We start from the raw sequence: 20237 nt of genomic DNA, 5'->3' as shown, positions 1-20237 counted from the left end.
CCTGCGTGGGGTTTTGTGGGCCCAGCCACCCGGTATACATTTAATCAGCCTGTCCCCCAGCGTTAACCTTCATACCTCGCCTTCCCCTTTCATTGTCAGTCTCTCCAGGGTCACACAAAGTAGCATCAAATATTTATGATATTAATAACTGCCTTTAGGAAAAAAACCTAAATAAATCTTCTCTGCGATAGAGCAGTCCATTCCAGTTAATAAAGTGGGGAAGGAGAAATAATAGGGTGATCCTCAGGTGAGAGCGGGCAGACACTCATCGCCACAAAACAGACCCAACAACAGAGGGAGATACCACAACAGTAACAACAGAGGGAGATACCACAACAGTAACAACAGAGGGAGATATCACAACAGTAACAACAGAGGGGGATATCACAACACTAACAACAGAGGGAGATACCACAACAGTAACAACAGAGGGAGATACCACAACAGTAACAACAGAGGGAGATACCACAACAGAAACAACAGAGGGAGACACCACAACAGTAACAACAGAGGGAGATACCACAACAGTAACAACAGAGGGAGATACCACAACAGTAACAACAGAGGGAGATACCACAACAGAAACAACAGAGGGAGATACCACAACAGAGGGAGACACCACAACAGAAACAACAGAGGGGGATACCACAACACTAACAACAGAGGGAGATACCACAACAGAGGGAGACACCACAACAGAAACAACAGAGGGGGATACCACAACAGTAACAACAGAGGGAGATACCACAACAGAAACAACAGAGGGGGATACCACAACAGAAACAACAGAGGGAGATACCACAACAGTAACAACAGAGGGAGATACCACAACAGAAACAACAGAGGGAGATACCACAACAGAAACAACAGAGGGAGATACCACAACAGAAACAACAGAGGGAGATACCACAACAGAAACAACAGAGGGGGATACCACAACAGAAACAACAGAGGGGGATACCACAACAGAAACAACAGAGGGAGACACCACAACAGAAACAACAGAGGGGGATACCACAACAGTAACAACAGAGGGAGATACCACAACAGAAACAACAGAGGGAGATACCACAACAGAAACAACAGAGGGAGATACCACAACAGAAACAACAGAGGGAGATACCACAACAGAAACAACAGAGGGAGACACCACAACAGAAACAACAGAGGGGGATACCACAACAGAAACAACAGAGGGAGATACCACAACAGTAACAACAGAGGGAGATACCACAACAGAAACAACAGAGGGAGACACCACAACAGAAACAACAGAGGGGGATACCACAACAGTAACAACAGAGGGAGATACCACAACAGAAACAACAGAGGGAGACACCACAACAGAAACAACAGAGGGAGATACCACAACAGAAACAACAGAGGGAGACACCACAACAGAAACAACAGAGGGAGATACCACAACAGAAACAACAGAGGGAGACACCACAACAGTAACAACAGAGGGAGATACCACAACAGAAACAACAGAGGGAGATACCACAACAGAAACAACAGAGGGAGATACCACAACAGAGGGAGACACCACAACAGAGGGAGATACCACAACAGAGGGAGACACCACAACAGAGGGAGACACCACAACAGAGGGAGATACCACAACAGAGGGAGATACCACAACAGAGGGAGACACCACAACAGAAACAACAGAGGGAGATACCACAACAGAAACAACAGAGGGAGATACCACAACAGAGGGAGATACCACAACAGAGGGAGATACCACAACAGAGGGAGATACCACAACAGAGGGAGACACCACAACAGAGGGAGATACCACAACAGAGGGAGACACCACAACAGAGGGAGACACCACAACAGAGGGAGACACCACAACAGAGGGAGATACCACAACAGAGGGAGACACCACAACAGAGGGAGACACCACAACAGAGGGAGACACCACAACAGAGGGAGATACCACAACAGAGGGAGATACCACAACAGAGGGAGAACCACAACAGAGGGAGATACCACAACAGAGGGAGATACCACAACAGAGGGAGACACCACAACAGAGGGAGATACCACAACAGAGGGAGATACCACAACAGAGGGAGATACCACAACAGTAACAACAGAGGGAGATACCACAACAGAGGGAGATACCACAACAGTAACAACAGAGGGAGATACCACAACAGAAACAACAGAGGGAGATACCACAACAGAAACAACAGAGGGAGACACCACAACAGAGGGAGATACCACAACAGAAACAACAGAGGGAGATACCACAACAGAAACAACAGAGGGAGATCACCACAACAGAGGGAGATACCACAACAGTAACAACAGAGGGGGATACCACAACAGAAACAACAGAGGGAGATACCACAACAGAGGGAGACACCACAACAGAGGGAGACACCACAACAGAAACAACAGAGGGGGATACCACAACAGTAACAACAGAGGGAGATACCACAACAGAAACAACAGAGGGAGATACCACAACAGAAACAACAGAGGGAGATACCACAACAGAAACAACAGAGGGAGATACCACAACACTAACAACAGAGGGAGATACCACAACAGTAACAACAGAGGGAGATACCACAACAGTAACAACAGAGGGAGATACCACAACAGAGGGAGACACCACAACAGAAACAAAAGGAACCAAAGCGCTTTTCTGTTATCTTATTGTAGACTGGGGAAAGACACATTTTACCAGCAGGTCGTTTTGATGTTGGATTTGTGTGTGTGTGTGTGTGTGTGTGTGTGTGTGTGTGTGTGTGTGTGTGTGTGTGTGTGTGTGTGTGTGTGTGTGTGTGTGTGTGTGTGTGTGTGTGTGTGTGTGTGTGTGTGTGTGTGTGTGTGTGTGTGTGTGTGTGTTTGGGAGGGGGGGGTGGGGGGGGGATGGCTTGAGAATCTCCGGTCCCTAGGGTGTCTTCTGCATTGACAGACTACAAACATACACACACACGTGCACGCATGTACACACACACACACACACACACACACACACACACACACACACACACACACACGAGTAATAAAAAAAGCTGTTTAGCATTGGAGCCGATTGAGGCAGGGCACAACATTAATTATGTGTTTTTCTGCTGAGGTCTGGTGACAGTGATTAGAGTGTTTTATTTTGGAGAGTGGCGAGCACGCGGCCTAATGAGGAAAGAGCTTGGCTCACTACAGAGTGACCATGCGCTTGATCCACCTGGTGGCTGTGTGTGTGTGTGTGTGTGTGTGTGTGTGTGTGTGTGTGTGTGTGTGTGTGTGTGTGTGTGTGTGTGTGTGTGTGTGTGTGTGTGTGTGTGTGTGTGTGTGTGTGTGTGTGTGTGTGTGTGTGTGTGTGTGTGTGTGTGTGTGTGTGTGAGACTGTGTGGTGTTCCTCCAGGCTGCGGCTGGAAGATATAGAGATAGCGAATATGACAGGGAAGAGTGTTGGGGAGCAGGGGGATCACTGAACGAATATGACAGGGAAGAGAGTGTTGGGGAGCAGGGGGATCACTGAACGAATATGACAGGGAAGAGAGTGTTGGGGAGCAGGAGGATCACTGAACGAATATGACAGGGAAGAGAGTGTTGGGGAGCAGGGGGATCACTGAACGAATATGACAGGGAAGAGTGTTGGGGAGCAGGGGGATCACTGAACGAATATGACAGGGAAGAGTGTTGGGGAGCAGGGGGATCACTGAACGAATATGACAGGGAAGAGAGTGTTGGGGAGCAGGTGGATCACTGAACGAATATGACAGGGAAGAGAGTGTTGGGGAGCAGGTGGATCACTGAACGAATATGACAGGGAAGAGAGTGTTGGGGAGCAGGGGGATCACTGAACGAATATGACAGGGAAGAGTGTTGGGGAGCAGGGGGATCACTGAACGAATATGACAGGGAAGAGTGTTGGGGAGCAGGGGGATCACTGAACGAATATGACAGGGAAGAGAGTGTTGGGGAGCAGGTGGATCACTGAACGAATATGACAGGGAAGAGAGTGTTGGGGAGCAGGGGGATCACTGAACGAATATGACAGGGAAGAGAGTGTTGGGGAGCAGGGGGATCACTGAACGAATATGACAGGGAAGAGTGTTGGGGAGCAGGGGGATCACTGAACGAATATGACAGGGAAGAGAGTGTTGGGGAGCAGGGGGATCACTGAACGAATATGACAGGGAAGAGAGTGTTGGGGAGCAGGGGGATCACTGAACGAATATGACAGGGAAGAGTGTTGGGGAGCAGGGGGATCACTGAACGAATATGACAGGGAAGAGAGTGTTGGGGAGCAGGGGGATCACTGAACTGATATTAGTCTGGAGTCAGAGTTGAGACACCCAGTGAAAGGTCCTTTACGTAATCAATGTTTAACTGTGTCCTATTGTGATGATTAATATTAGTTTATTGGTCTGCGCCCTTTTGGCTTCGCACTGGGGAAGCAGCTTGCCCGGCTTTAATAGGTCACTACATTAGCCAATCAATACGCAGTGGTGTAGTGCTATTTTTTAGGTGAGGGAGCTCAAAATGTAAATGATGTCATAATTTCCTTACCGACAGATGTAGCCTATAGAATACACAATTCTAGATAATATAATTCTATACTAAAAAAACATAGAAGCAACATTCAATTTCAAAGATTTAACTGAGTTACAGTTCATATAAGGAAATCAGTCAATTGAAATATATTCATTAGGCCCTAATCTATGAATTTCGGCCCACCCACCCGTTGGGGAGCCTGGCCCAGCCAATCAGAAAGATTTTTTTTCACACAAAAGGGCTTTATTACAAACATAAATGGATGCATTATGCTCACTAACAGGGATGTAAACAAATTTGTGCTCAACATTTTAGAGAAATATGCTTTTTGTGCATACGGAACATCTCTGGGATCTTTTTTTCAGCTCATGAAACATGGGACCAACACTTTACATGTTTCGTTCAGTATAGTTAGACTATTGCAGATCTGGAAAAATGATCCACCTACAATTGTTACTATGAATGGTGGATAGGGGGCAGGATAGACACTTAGAATGGTAGACTATACTGACCTGCGGTATAGTAAAAGTTAGCGCACAGAAAAGTGTAGTGCATAAGGGAAGTACCTAAACACCTGATATAGGGTATGCGGATGCAAGCACATGAGGAAATGTGGCTAGGATGGAAGACATTATATAGTAAAACCTGCAAAAGAGTGAATGTAAACCAAGGAAAACTACCTCATTACCTCACTACGCTCCCTTGTCCCCAATAAAAAAACACACAACCATCCCCACAGCAAAAACAAAGTGTGACAATTTTGGACCACCCCTCCCCCCAGTAAATTGCGATTTGTCCCGTAAGCAGTGGTCTCAGCTTGCGTGACACATGTTCTCCCCTACTGTGAACAATGTCCCCAAAGCCATTGATGGTGGAGGTGCACAGGAGGGAGAAGAATTGGCACAGGATGCAAATGTCTTCTTCCCCGAATCCCAGAGGAAGAGGCTCTGGCCTGCCTGGTCTGCTGTGGACGTGCCTTTAAAGCTCGTGGCTGTGAACAGGCGGCTTCTCATGGTGTTTATGATAGGAACTGCTAGTGATTCTTTTTCAATGTTCTGATTGGCCAAAGTGGTCACGCCTCTGACAGGCTTCCGCAGTGCACACACATAGCTTACAGTTCTTCATCCTTCTCACCACTGCCAGAAAAAAGACGGGGAAGAAACTACCATTTACATCTGGGCTGCTATACATACACTATTTCTTTTGTTTAACATTCTATGGTTTTCATAGCATTTTAGTGGTCATTAAATATAATTGATTTAGAATTTATCAGAATACATTTTCCAGAAATAGTTTACCAGCACTGTGTATTCTCAAATTGAAAAACACTGAGAGAGCGCCGCTCCCCCGCGCGCCGGCAACATTACAACCCTGTCAATACGCCGGGATATCTGTTTGGAAAAAGGACCGAGGCGAGCTGCTGTTCCTTGGGAGAGAATTCTAAATGTCTGTGGCCAAACTTCTGCATCACTAATACAGAAATGTACAGTATGCTATACTTGTACATTACATTTAGAATAGGGGGAGCACTCTATTTTTCGTATTCATACATCATTAATATTCACGTTTCTTGTATTCAGAAATGTGTGTTAAATCTCTAGATTTTCAATTTCACTTCTTCTTAAATCTTACTTGATTTGCATGTATCATGTTGAATTTCCAATTCCCGTGGGATTATTGATGTGTGTGTGTGTGTGGGAAGATAATGCGAGTATATCATGCAGCAACATTTTGGACCCGAACCATCATTTTATTTAGACAGAACAAAATGTGCAGACATTTTTGGAACTGGTTGAAAATGGTCATTTTCATCTGAAGCTCTGGTCCAGCACATCAGTCCTCCAGTATCATTTGCCCAATCACATTTGTGAAAATGTCAATGCTGGTGTGCATCTGACTGATACTGTGTCCATTTGTGCACCAGGTTGGATTTAGGCATAACACGTCATTTTCCACACCATTTTGTCCGAAAAGTCGATTACTCTACCTCTGCAGTCATGGATGTGTCTGGATTGAACATTTATTCTGCATGCTGCCAATAAAAGTCATAGAGGCCGGCTTCCATCAGTGTAATGATATTTCAGCCCCAGTATTAGTTCAGCACTGTTTTACACAGCAGTTTCTGCTCAATTAAAAATAGTCCATATTTAAATGCAAAGAAAATCAGTCGCCTGGCGATCCGTGTGCATTCAGATATGCTGCAGAATGGTTAAGTTATGAAGTTTGAAATTGAGTTTTTAAGCACCCCAATGCTCCACGCCTTTAGAGTTAGTTAGAAGAAGGGGGACCGTTCATTTGTAGCTGTGAAATGTTCCTTTGACGTTATTGATGTAGAATAGATTAACCTTTAAAAAGGTAAGTAAGTGAAATGTGAAATAATTCATTGAGAGTCAGCCATGTAGCAAATGTGATTTTCGCAAGCAGAAAAACCTGGTAGACCATTACCCACAAACACAGAGGAAAAAAAGACCTGGTAGACCACTACCCACTAACACAGAGGAAAAAAAGACCTGGTAGACCACTACCCACTAACACAGAGGAAAAAAATACCTGGTAGACCATTACCCACAAACACAGAGGACAAAAGACCTGGTAGACCATTACCCACTAACACAGAGGTAAAAAAGACCTGGTAGACCACTACCCACTAACACAGAGGTAAAAAATACCTGGTAGACCATTACCCACAAACACAGAGGAAAAAAGACCTGGTAGACCATTACCCACTAATACAGAGGAAAAAATACCTGGTAGACCACTACCCACTAACACAGAGGTAAAAAATACCTGGTAGACCATTACCCACAAACACAGAGGAAAAAATACCTGGTAGACCACTACCCACTAACACAGAGGCGTGTAGAAGAAGGCCGGGGCTGGGAGCTCCACTCTGCTCTGTTTCTAAGGCCTATAGTACCAATAGCACATTTTGGAACTAAATTGCCAGTCAGAGCTTGGGAAATAAATTCCAGATAGTGTCAGCCCCTGTGTGCTGGTCGTTTGGAAGTTCTGTGTCCTTCCCTCCCTCGCCACTCTCTGGCTTTATTTAGCTGGAGCTGTCATTTCCCATAAATCCTTGGGAGGAGGCGTCCGTCAGGGCTGCCAGTTCCCTTGTGTGGAGCACCTGTAACAGGGGAGGGAAGTGACAGCTCTGCTGGGGAGCTGCCGGGACGCTACCGGGTCTGTTCCATCACACCAGGGCTCCACACAGCCATCTCCACTTCTCCCTATGAGGCCTCCCTACACAGGGACATAACAAACACAATATCCCAGGGACTTCAGAACAATTCACTAGCTGCAACTCAGAAATGTCAGGGAATATGGTTTCTATAGTGGTAATTGTGATGTACAGTATGTAAACATACAGTATTTATTTGTATTCAGTGTACTATTAATATTATTATGTTTGATAGGTAAGATCTCTGGAACGACCTCATTTGGTTATCGGTGTAGGAAGCATGTACTGATATAGATTTGAATTTCTAGATAGAATGCAGTGTATTAGTCCATTTTCTTGAGAATATCCTGTCTTTAATCATTCGAGAGACTGAGTATAATCCAAATGACAAGACATCACACTGCTCTTTTCATAAAATCGTTGTTGAAATACCATTACTTATTTCAATAAGCATTTGGGAGAGTAAAACAGATGTACAGATGTAGGATCTTAATGAGACAGTTTGCTACAGCAGGAAAATAATCCTGCAGCAACAGGAAATGTGAATTATTATGTGGATTATAATTAATGGGCATTTTTGTAGGGGTTGATACATTTTTCGTAAGGGAAAATCAAGTCTGAAATTTCAAAGTGGAAATTACAAACTTCAGCAGCCTTTTTAAACCTCAATGACACTACAAGTTTTAGATTTCCTGCAACAGGGTGATCAAATTAAGATCCTATATCTGTAGGCCCTAGCAAAGGGACAATAGGCAGCAAACCTGTTAACCAGGTTTGTTGCCTAGTTAACAGTATGTGAATGCGGTCTGCACTTGTTGTACTGCACTTGTCATCCTTGACATGTCAATAAATGTCCATGGCTAAACATTTTACTGACACAAGGTCACTCTATCTGTCAATTGTCATTTCACATGGAATAATTGTTATATTATTATATTTAGAAATGTCGCTTAAAAATGTTTGTGAGGTGAAAAAATAGGCAGTCTTTTTTTCTCTCATTCAGCTGTCAGCACACATGCTCCATCATTTTCGCTCCAGGAAATTAGAAAGGAAAAACGTTTGACAGCACAATTTCACAAAACACCGCCACGCTATCATTTCATTTTCTCCCAGACATTTTTTTCCTTTATTTATTTCATTATTGTCTTTTGAAAACAGACAGAGCGATAACAGCGGTTACTTTTTGGGTAATTTATCCTTGTTGCAGTGTCGCTGCGCTTTGCTCTCACCTTCTAAAGCTTGAACCCTTTAACCCCTGGCCTACGGTGAGTAATTAACTTGTGAGTCTTTGTCCTCTAGAAGCTGGTGAGACAGTCGCCCTGACTAGATAAAACCAGCTGATTAGCCCGTAAGCAGCTACACTATCGCACCATCAAAAGAGGAGGATAATATGTGGGAGATGACTGAGATGAATAAAAGGACAAGGACCAGCTATGTCTCCTAGTACCTAGGTTAGATCCCTGATCCACTCTGTCTGGTGTGTTCTGTGATTGAACCACTGTGTCCCTCTGGGCTACAAACCTTAGATGTCCACTGGTTCCTCCATGCCGACGTAATGCGGAGGAAGAAACACACAACACATAGCTAACCTTCCGTTACTGCTGGTGTGTTTCTGCTAAGGACACATGGCTTTGCCCTCATTGTCCTTCCTCAGGCTGAAACGCTGTGAATGTTGTGTGAACAAGGCAGAGAGGTTGTCTGACCTGCCATCATGCAGACGTGCTGGTTGTACATCACCAATGTCGGCCGCTGATGGCTGCTTATCTCCCAGGTATCGATTGGAGAATCACTGCGTGGGTGGACCAAAGCAGCGCAGCCAATCAATTGGGGCATTTCATTCTCCTTGAAGGTCTGCCTTTTGATCCTCACCACAGATTGGTTGCGCTTGCTGCCTGCGATACTGTGTGCTGTTTTGTTGTATTGGGTATTATGAAAAAGAGTGGGTGGAGAGTGACGAGCACTTCTGTTTTGGCAACCTGCTGCGCAGCGCTCCACGGAGGATGTGTGTGGCATATGTGTGAGGAGGATCCTGGTGTGTTTTACCCCGGCCTCACTGCATAGCACCTTGAGATCCTTGCTTTAGAGGTTAATGTGTTAGAATTTCAATTTAATTGGAAGAAATAATTTGACATAATTTCATTATTGAGGGATTTGGAGGCTAAGGGTCAACCAAACATGGAGCTTCTCTGGGTAATATCCTGCTGCCAACTACTGTTCATCTGCTGTGGTTTTACTGACGGCTTTTCCCCTCCCAAGTCAAACCTCTGTCTACAATGAAGGAGATGGAGCCTTGTTGCTGGTGGCCCTGAGGCTGTGGAACACTCTTCTTTGCTCTGTCCCTAACTCAGACTCACTCACTGTCTTTGAGGCTTCACTAAACACTCCTCTTCTCAGATCATCTTTCACTTAACCTCTACAGTTTCTTTAATTCATTCTCTCTTGGTCTTAGTTTTGTTTGTCCATCTATTGGACTGTTCACTGTTCATAGCTAGGAGTAGTGAGTGTATGTTGCAACGCTTTTCATTCCTCTCATGTCCTAGAACTCATCTGTGTACATATGGAGCAGCCTTGAGACTGACATACCTAAATATAGAATTTATAATCATAATTATTATCAAAGCAGTGGATAAGCAGGTTTGCTCATAAGTATAAATTACCTACAGCACATTTACACCTCTATATTTTTGTATAAATCATTTGAATACCCCTTGTTTTCTAGCATTTTCTTACTATGGTAAAACTGTATTAGTGTCATTATTACCATTGTTCTGTTGGTACATTATTACCATTGTTATATTGATAAATTATTACCATTGTTCTGTTGATACATTATTACCATTGTTCTGTTGATACATTATTACCATTGTTATATTGATACATTATTACCATTGCTATATTGATACATTATTACCATTGTTCTGTTGATACATTATTACCATTGTTCTGTTGATACATTATTACCATTGTTCTGTTGATACATTATTACCATTGTTCTATTGATACATTATTACCATTGTTCTGTTGATACATTATTACCATTGTTCTGTTGATACATTATTACCATTGTTCTGTTCATACATTATTAACATTGTTATATTGATACATTATTACCATAGTTCTGTTGATTCATTATTACCATTGTTCTGTTGATACATTATTACCATTGTTCTGTTGATACATTATTACCATTGTTCTGTTGGTACATTATTAGCATTGGTATATTGTTTTGTTGTGAAATAGAATAGGTCGGTTGTAATTGTCTGATGATTCTCATTCAGCCTGTCTAGGATATTGCATCAGATTGTGGCCAACATGTCTTTGTTCAAAACCGGGACGCAGAAATGTTTAATATCACAATACTGACAACAGGTTCATTTCACTATGCTTAATTGAGCAGTGCTGAAGGTCAGATGTTTTAAGAGAAAGATCCTACCATATAAAACCATAAGTCATTTGACCCTGGGAGAGTGAGGGAAACCAAACTTTTCTCTATAATTCACTTTTGGAATGGAAGATGAACAAAAGCCTGTTATGGCTGTTATGTGTGGTTCTGCCGGCTCCACAGAGTTGACTGTTTGCATAATATCTTCCTCATAGGTCTCCTTAACCTTTGCAGAAGGCTTATTGACTCTGGATAACCTTGCACAGAGCTAGCAGAGGGAGGACAGGAGATGATGAGCACGCTGAGGGAAGGGAAGGCGGCCCGGCCCACATGGAGCCTAGCTTCCACCGCCCCCAGCCCACCCACCCACCCCCGCCCGCTAGCTAGCCGAGCTCTGCACAACTACACCTCAACCAGCTCTCTCCCAGCCTGACCTTTGCCTTCTGATCTCTGTTACCATGGAGAAGCCCACAATACTGTGTGTTCTAGCGCTGAAGACGCATAATAGTGTAGCACAATGTGCCTTTAATATACTCCCCACTGCAAATGTATGAGGAAGAATGGACCAGAGAGAGAGAGTTGGAGTGAAAGCGAGAGAGCAAGTGAATGAATTGTGCGGCTGAAGGTTGAAAATGGTGGACAGTCTAGAGCTGCTAGCGGCTGAGTACTGTAATGTAAGGCTTATTATCTCTATTGCCCAGAGGAGTTCCTAATGGTTGTCTCCTTCAGAGGGGCCTACACTACGTCAATTTCCTTGGTGTATAATAATTCAGGAAGAATTCCGATTTTGTTGGATTTTGATTAGATTTACAAGCCCTATTTTGGTGAAGTGAAATCAAAACTAAATGATTCCATGTTCTCTGAAAAGCTTTCAAACAGAATAAGCTAGCATTCACATCAAAACACGAGCAATTTTGTAACCAGCATGACATGTTCTACGCAAATAGGTATTGGATATTTTATAGAGAGCATCGCAGTAGTCCTTGAAAAAAGCTATGGATGGTTACATCAGCTCTCCTGGAAATATATCATCAATAGATGATGATTTCTGGTTTATACAATAACAACCAGGAAGTGATTCATGTCTGGTCTGTGGGCAGCTTTGAATCCTATTACAAATGGTTTGTACCAGTAACCTGTGTGGGAGGGAGACTGGAGGTGGGTCAGGAGTAGAGACAAGATAGAGCTGTCGAGACACAGAGAACCATCCCTCACTCCTCACTGTAGTGGTTAAAGGGCATCCAGGCTCTTAAAGAAGACATTAGCATTTAGATTTGAGACGCTCCCCTCTCCTAACCTCCGTAGAGGGACAGTGACTGGGGTGCATCACCAGTACACACTACAGACTTTTAGGCCTTGAGTAGGCCCAAGTGGCAGCTCCCAGCTTCCTTCACCTGATCAATCTCTCAATAGGCCCAGATTGCTTTGGATGACCTCCTTGTGATGAGGCAGGATTGGCCATACTGATGCTCTCCAATCGATAGCAGATGGCATCATGGCTCATCAACAATGAAGTGCTTTTAATGGAGGTCAGGGCAGGGAAAAATCTATTCATTTTCATTTGTAAATTGCAGACAATATTCTAATCAAGATACATTGGTATCAGCTAACTGAGCCTCTCTCTATGACCCCCCCAGTTGACTGACTCTTACTCTCTCTCCATCTATCTCTCTCTCTTTCTCTCTCCCCATCTCTCTCTCTGATCATTTGTATTCATGAGTATGCTGAATCCAATCCATATAGACATTTGGCATCACGCATGCCTATAAATGTACACATTTCACATCAGATAAAGACAAGCTTTACCTCATGGTGCCATTCAAATTTTATGTCAGGCCTCCCCTTTTCAGATGCATCTCCTCAATGTCCCTCAGTCAGGGTGATGTCATTCCATGCTCCTTTGCCAAGGCAGCTCAGCTCACTCAGAGAAACGCCCTTCCACATGTTTCACCTCATTAACCGATGATTGAAAAGATGACAAATATGACATGTGCAATTTATTATCTTAATGAATTCACTCTCCTCTGTCAGAGACAGGTAGGGCAGCGGAGCTATGGACTCGACGGGTTTGGTGAGATGTTGTGATTGTAAGAAAGTGAACACTGTGTGGAATGCTCCGATTAGTAGAACAATGCTGCTTTTTTATCTCTCTTTTCATCTCTGATCAATTTGTCTCAAATCAAATCAAATTGTGTTTGTCACATGTGCCGAATACAACTGGTGTAGACTTTACCATGAAATTCTTGTTTACGAGCCCTTCTCAAGGATGCAGTTTTAAAAATAATAATACAAATAAAATAGTAACACAAGAGGAATAAAATAAAATACTCCCTGTATATAACTCCGTTATTGTGTATCAGTACCAGATCAATGTGGAGTTATATACAGGGAGTACCAGTACCAGATCAATGTGGAGCTATATACAGGGAGTACCAGTACCAGATCAATGTGCAGTTATATACAGGGAGTACCAGTACCAGATCAATGTGCAGAGGTACGAGGTAGATATGTACATGAAGGCCGGGTAAAGTGACTAGGCATCAGGTTAGATAAGAATAAAATAAAGAACAGAGTAGCAGCAGCAAATGATGTGTAAAAGTGTGTGCGTGAGTTTACGTGTGTGTTATGTGTATGTATGTGTGTTTGTGTTGTTCCGGTATGCGCGTGTGTTATGTGTGTGTGTGTGGGTGTGTGTATGTAGTGTATATAACCACAGTAATATGCACAGAGGGGATATTTTCATCACTGCAATTGGAATGGAATGTGGCCGTCAGTTGTGATTGTGCACAGACGAACCTGGCTGCCCTTGTACCTAGTGCATTGCGTGAGGGAGGCCATGCAATGCCCATGGTGTGTGAAGACTTTGAATAGTGGAGAGAAGGGGCAGGTCCAGGGGACACTGTCTGCGCAGAAGGCATCGTGCTTGCTGAGCTGTGACCAATCCAATGGGCACTGGAGATCGCTGCACACCTTTTCAAATGGATTACGCCCTTTCTTTTCCACAGAGTGAAATTGCCAAAAAAGTATTCTGTCATTGTTGTCCTGAATGGGAAATAGGTCACAGCCATTATAGAAATATTCAAGTCAAGGATACTGACAATGAAATAGAAATATGTGTGTTTTTGTCTGCTCTGAAATCACTGGAAAGGTGTAGGACTCTGTTTAGAGGGGAATTTGCTGAAAACATTTTAGTTCAAGGTCTGTTGTAGCCTCGTCAAATGTAGCTAGAGAAGTGTATCAGTGAATGATTGAGAATAATCAGTAAAGAGTGGCAATGGTATAATCCTCCACAGGAAAGACAAGCACCCCATCCCCTTCAACCCCCCTTTCTTTTTCAGTCTCTGAAGTGTCCCCATTGATTTATCAGTATTCTATTTTTAGGTGCATGAAACGGTAATTGATTCATTGGAATTAACAATGACTCATGTGTAGCTTTCATCAGAGATATCAGAAGCTAGATTAATGCTCTGAGAATCAGTCATATAAACTCCCCTATTATTTATAACACTGTATTTCTCCCACTGCATAAACGCACTCACTTTTAACTGATGACATCGCTCATTAAAGTGGTAGCGACCCCTTTGAGTTAAAGCTCAAGTCCCCTGCTCTGTCTCAACCCACCCTCTTCAGCACCTGAGAAAACCAACAAACCCTCCACTGAAAAGCTCTCCTTTCCCTATGTTCTACAGCCACCCACTAGCAGAGAGCTGGTGGGTACAGCGGAGGAAGGGGGTATTGCCCACGCTATCCATGAGGGTTGGCAGCGGTCTGGGTAGCGGGGTTGGCTTTTCATGCCTCTCTGCTGTCTCTGGTGTCATTTGATCGCAGCGTGGGTGCTGGGGGTGTGCCGTGGTCGGCAGGGATTAGGCAGAGCGACACAGCAGATCGCGGCTGTATTGGTGGCAGCCATGGAGGTAATCCCTGTGTGCCTGCCTCAGGACACTGCTGTGGCTCTGCCTGACTCTCTCTCTTCATATGGAGCTGTTTGTCTGGGTTTTGTTTGGTTGTGTACGACCTCTGCTGGCCTCCACAAGGTGGGCCCCATGTTCACTACATGGACACTGAGAGCCTGCCACTACGTAACCATATTATCTAAACACCATGTTAACAGGATCAATGCAGTGCACTGTCCCTTCACCCAGTATTGTGTCATCACTGAAGGGAATTATGATTCAATTCACCTATGACTATGAGCTATGATGAGAGAAACATGTTATGTCTGAATGATAGACTATTATTATTATTATGAGGTTTATATGTAATGGTTTCCAACATGAGGGTTGTTGACAAGTCTGACCTGGTTACATAATATTTCATTGCATTCTTGAATGTAACCACATCTCAGATAACAACAGATGCACAATGACTCAATGCTGTATAATACAGTATGTGTTATATTAATGGCAAAAAGTGAAATAGCTGGAAACCAATGGCTGGAAACCATTTAAAACAGTATTTTGGGAATCATTTTTGGGAAATAGTGTTATGGCTTAATTCCACATTGTTTTATATCCATTTACAACTGGACCCTTCCATAATATTTTAGACATTTTAAATATGCCACCTATCAAATCAAATCAAATGTATTTATATAGCCCTTCTTACATCAGCTGATATCACAAAGTGCTGTACAGAAACCCAGCCTAAAACCCCAAACAGCAAGTAATGCAGGTGTAGAAGTGTCGAAGCACGGTGGCTAGGAAAAACTCCCTAGAAAGGCCAAAACCTAGGAAGAAACCTAGAGAGGAACCAGGCTATGAGGGGTGGCCAGTCCTCTTCTGGCTGTGCCGGGTGGAGATTATAACAGCACATGGCCTAGATGTTCAAATGTTCATAAATGACCAGCATTGTCAAATAATAATAATCATAGTAGTTGTCGAGGGTGCAACAAGTCAGTAACACAGGAGTAAGTGTCAGTTGGCTTTTTCATAGCCGATCTTTGAGAGTATCTCTACCGCTCCTGCTGTCTCTAGAGAGTTGAAAACAGCAGGTCTGGGATAGGTAGCACGTCCGGTGAATAGGTCAGGGTTCCAGCAGGTCTGGGACAACAGGTCTGGGACAGGTAGCACGTCCGGCGAACAGGTCAGGGTTCCATAGCTGCAGGCAGAACAGTTGGAACTGGAGCAGCAGGACGGCCAGGTGAACTGGGGACAGCAAGGAGTCATCAAGCCAGGTAGTCCTGAGGCATGGTCCTAGGGCTCAGGTCCTCCGAGAGAGAGAAAGAAAGAAAGAGAAAGAGAGAATTAGAGAGAGCATATTTAAATTCACACAGGACACCGGAAAAGACAAGAGAAATACTCGAGATGTGATAGACTGACCCTAGCCCCCCGACACATAAACTACTGCAGCATAAATACTGGCGGCTGAGACAGGAGGGGTCAGGAGACACTGTGGCCCCATCCGAAGAACCCCCGGACAGGGCCAAACAAGAAGGATATAACCCCACCCACTTTGCCAAAGCACAGCCTCCACACCACTGGAGGGATATCTCCAACCACCAACATACCATCCCGGGACAAGGCCGAGTATAGCCCACAAAGATCTCCGCCACGGCACAGCCCAAGGGGGGGCGCCAACCCAGACAGGAAGACCACGTCAGTGACTCAACCCACTCAAGTGACGCACCCCTCCCAGGGACGGCATGGAAGAACACCAGTAAGCCAGTGACTCAGCCTCCGTAATAGGGGTAGAGGCAGAGAATCCCAGTGAAAAGAGGGGAAACCGGCCAGGCAGAGACAGCAAGGGCGGTTCGTTGCTCCAGCCTTTCCGTTCACCTTCACACCCCTGGGCCAGACTACACTTAATCATAGGACCTACTGAAGAGATATGTCTTCAGTAAAGACTTAAAGGTTGAGACTGAGTCTGCGTCTCTCACATGGGTAGGCAGACTATTCCATAAAAATGGAGCTCTATAGGAGAAAGCCCTGCCTCCAGCTGTTTGCTTAGAAATTCTAGGAACAATTCGGAGGCCCGCGTCTTGTGACCGTAGCGTACGTGTAGGTATGTACGGCAGGACCAAATCGGAAAGATAGGTAGGAGCAAGCCCATGTAATGCTTTGTAGGTTAGCAGTAAAACCTTGAAATCAGCCCTTGCCTTAACAGGAAGCCAGTGTAGGGAGGCTAGCACTGGAGTAATATGATCAAATTTTTTGGTTCTAGTCAGGATTCTAGCAGCCGTATTTAGCACTAACTGAAGTTTATTTAGTGCTTTATCCGGGTAGCCGGAAAGTAGAGCATTGCAGCAGTCCAACCTAGAAGTAACAAAGGCATGGATTCATTTCCTTTAACACACCATATAGACAGGTTGGTTGTTTACAAGCAAAACCAATGTGTGTGCAACTATGGGGCAAAACAGATTGTTGACAACATGTAAGATATATTTCGTCTCCAATGTTTATTGAAAACATAAATACATTTGCACAATGAGCACTTGTTGTCTCTCAAATACATCGTTACAGTTGTTGGTTAGCTAGCTAGCAAATTTTAGCATTGACAAGAAATCAGTCAAAACAAGACATGGTATCAAGAACAAGATGAAACGAGCTAAAACGATTCCCCACGTGGAGGTTTCTTGTCATTCTTGCTAGCAATCTGGCCATCCAGAATCACAAGGACACGCTGACTTCTGCCCTATGGAAGCGTGCACATTGTTTTTGTGACATTGTCAGCTAACCCATCTATAAACAGTATGTTTATTTAAAGGGATAGTTTGAGATTTTTGCAATGAAGCCCTTTATCTACTTCCCCAGAGTCAGATGAACTCATGGGTACCATTATGATGTCTCTGCATTCAGGTTGAAGGAAGTTGCCAACTAGCGTTAGCGCAATTACTGAACTATCCCTATAACAACCCTCCCTCTAACCAGTGTTTCATATTAATAATTCATTTCTCCCGCTGCCCCCTGTGGAAGGTATTGTGACAGTGTATGGCACTTCAAACCTAGAAAATATGACATCGTTCCAGCATCCCACTCTACATGATAATAACATTGTTTTGATAAAAAATTCTGTGTGAAATATTAACAAGGAGTCCACAAGCTCTTACTTTAGCAGCCGCCATACTGCTATGAATGACAAATCAGTGTGAGGATGAGTTTGAACATGCCTCCGTTTGCATATGTGAAGTTTCCACTATGTATCAGCACAGGAGAACCGCTGAGTAGTTGATTTGATTTGAAAAGATCCACACTTTTTGTCCTCACTAGTTTTATGAACTTATCTTAACTGAGGTTGACCTTAATTGAGCTGTTGCTCAAAAGTATCTCTATGAGATGTGTGCACTCCTAAAGGTATTTATTTGATGTATACTGAACAAAAATATAAACGTGACAGGTAAAGTGTTGGTCCCATGTTTTATGAGCTGAAATAAAAGATCACAGAAATGTTCCATATCCACAAAATACTTATTTCTCAAAAATGTTTACATCCCTGTTAGTAAGCATTTTTCCTTTGCCAAGATAATCCATCCACCTAACAGGTGTGGCAAATCAAGAAGCTGATTAAACAGCATGATCATTACACAGGTGCACCTTGTACTGTGGACAATAAAAGGCCACTCTAAAATGTGCAGTTTTGTTACACAACACAATGATGTGTCAAGTTTTGAGGGAGTGTGCGGTTGCCATGCTGTTTGCAGGTTTTTTCACCAGAGCTGTTGCCAGATAATTTAATGTTCATTTCTCTACCATAAGCCGTCTTCCAACGTTGTATTAGAGAATTTGGCAGTACGTCCAACCAGCCATACAACCGCAGACCACGTGTAACCACGCCAGCCCAGGACCTCCACATCCGGTTAGACCATGTGTAACCATGCCAGATCAGGACATCTACATCCAGCTTTTTCCCCGTGCCAGCCACCCAAACAGCTGCACAAACTGTCAGAAACCATCTCAGGGAAGCTCATTTTCATGCTCGTCGCCCTCACCAGGGTCTTGACCTGACTGCAGTTTGACTTCGTAATAGGGCTGGGCGATATGGACCAAAAGTCATATCCCGATATATTTAGGCTGAATATCAATATAAGATATATATCCCGATATTTTTTCCGCAAAGTGAGAGCAAATGATCAGTCAAAGTCAAAGCCAGATATGACATGTCTCAAGTAGTTTTATTGAAACCGGCTATTTCAGTGAACAGTGAACAGTTGAAAAATCAAATGAATAAATAATAAACAGGGCTCTTCACCTGGTTCAGATTAAATGCTCAGTTGTTCAAATAACAATAACATGTAAACATAAACACTGTATAACAACAGGAGTACCTTTTTTTAAATCAAAGCTCCATAAGGTCCATAGTTTTCAGTAGCTTTTTGAATCCGACTTGTTCCACAGTTGCAACAGGGACCATATCTTTAGCAATGTGATAGGACACCGCTTTAGTTATAGTACACCACTTGCCAATTTTCTTTTCATAAGGCACACTGCGGGAAAATGAAGTTTGCAGTGAGCTTTGTTTCGGGGCTGGAGCTTTTTCGGGTTGTCGACAGCTTGCGGCTGGGGCTTCTGCAGCGCGCAGTTTCACACACTCTTCGTATTGCAGTTTGTGCCACTGTTTTAGGTGGTGAAAAAGATTTGTAGTGCTTCCACCCCTGGCTGTAACTTTTTTAATGCACTGCCTACATATAACGTGATTTTGTTGCTCATCTAATACTTTGAATCCGAACCATCTCCAAATTACTGAGCCAATGCTTTTTCTTTTACTAACCAATTCCTCCTCAAAACGCTCCGCAGACGCTGTTGCTTCCTCCATGTTTGCTGAAGTGTCTGTTCCTGCCCCTCCCCCCTCTGTGCATGAAAGAGGAGGAGCGGGGCGCGGGGAACAGTGCAGAGAGCTCCGGGTCTGCAGCTTGCTTGGAGCAAGGATCAAAGCGCAAATTTGAACTATATCGATATATGCGAAATGGTCTAATTTCAAATCACATTTAAAATATATCGATATATTTTTTATATCGATATATCGCCCAGCCCTACTTCGTAACCGACTTCAGTGGGAAAATGCTCACATTCAATGGCCACTAGCACGCTGGAGAAGTGTGCTCTTCACGGATGAATCCCAGTTTCAACTGTCCTGGGCAGATGGCAGACAGTGTGTATGGTGTTGTGTGGGCGAGCGGTTTGCTGATGTCAACATTGTGAACAGAGTGCACCATGGGGGCAGTGGAGT

The 20237-nt window shown here is 43.8% G+C and overlaps 1 protein-coding gene and 1 long non-coding RNA gene across 5 annotated transcripts in view; one reads left to right on the top strand and one right to left on the bottom strand.

Moving 5' to 3' along the window:
• The window catches only part of LOC123741697 (RNA binding protein fox-1 homolog 3), a 385849-nt gene that overhangs the window by 4030 nt on the left and 361582 nt on the right, over positions 1–20237 (top strand). The gene's annotated exons all lie outside the window — the stretch shown is intronic.
• LOC145875004 (uncharacterized) lies at positions 13055–20103 on the bottom strand. Its single transcript, XR_014390643.1, has 2 exons — positions 19336–20103; positions 13055–16281 (listed from the first exon to the last, which is right to left on the bottom strand). It is a non-coding gene; the product is annotated as an uncharacterized LOC145875004 (long non-coding RNA).

The sequence above is a fragment of the Salmo salar genome, chromosome 03 (genome assembly GCF_965601325.2).
Source record: "Salmo salar chromosome 03, fSalSal1, whole genome shotgun sequence".
Taxonomy (NCBI): domain Eukaryota; kingdom Metazoa; phylum Chordata; class Actinopteri; order Salmoniformes; family Salmonidae; genus Salmo; species Salmo salar.
Note: the sequence above shows the minus strand (reverse complement) of the source record. Positions and strands in the feature narration are given on the sequence as shown.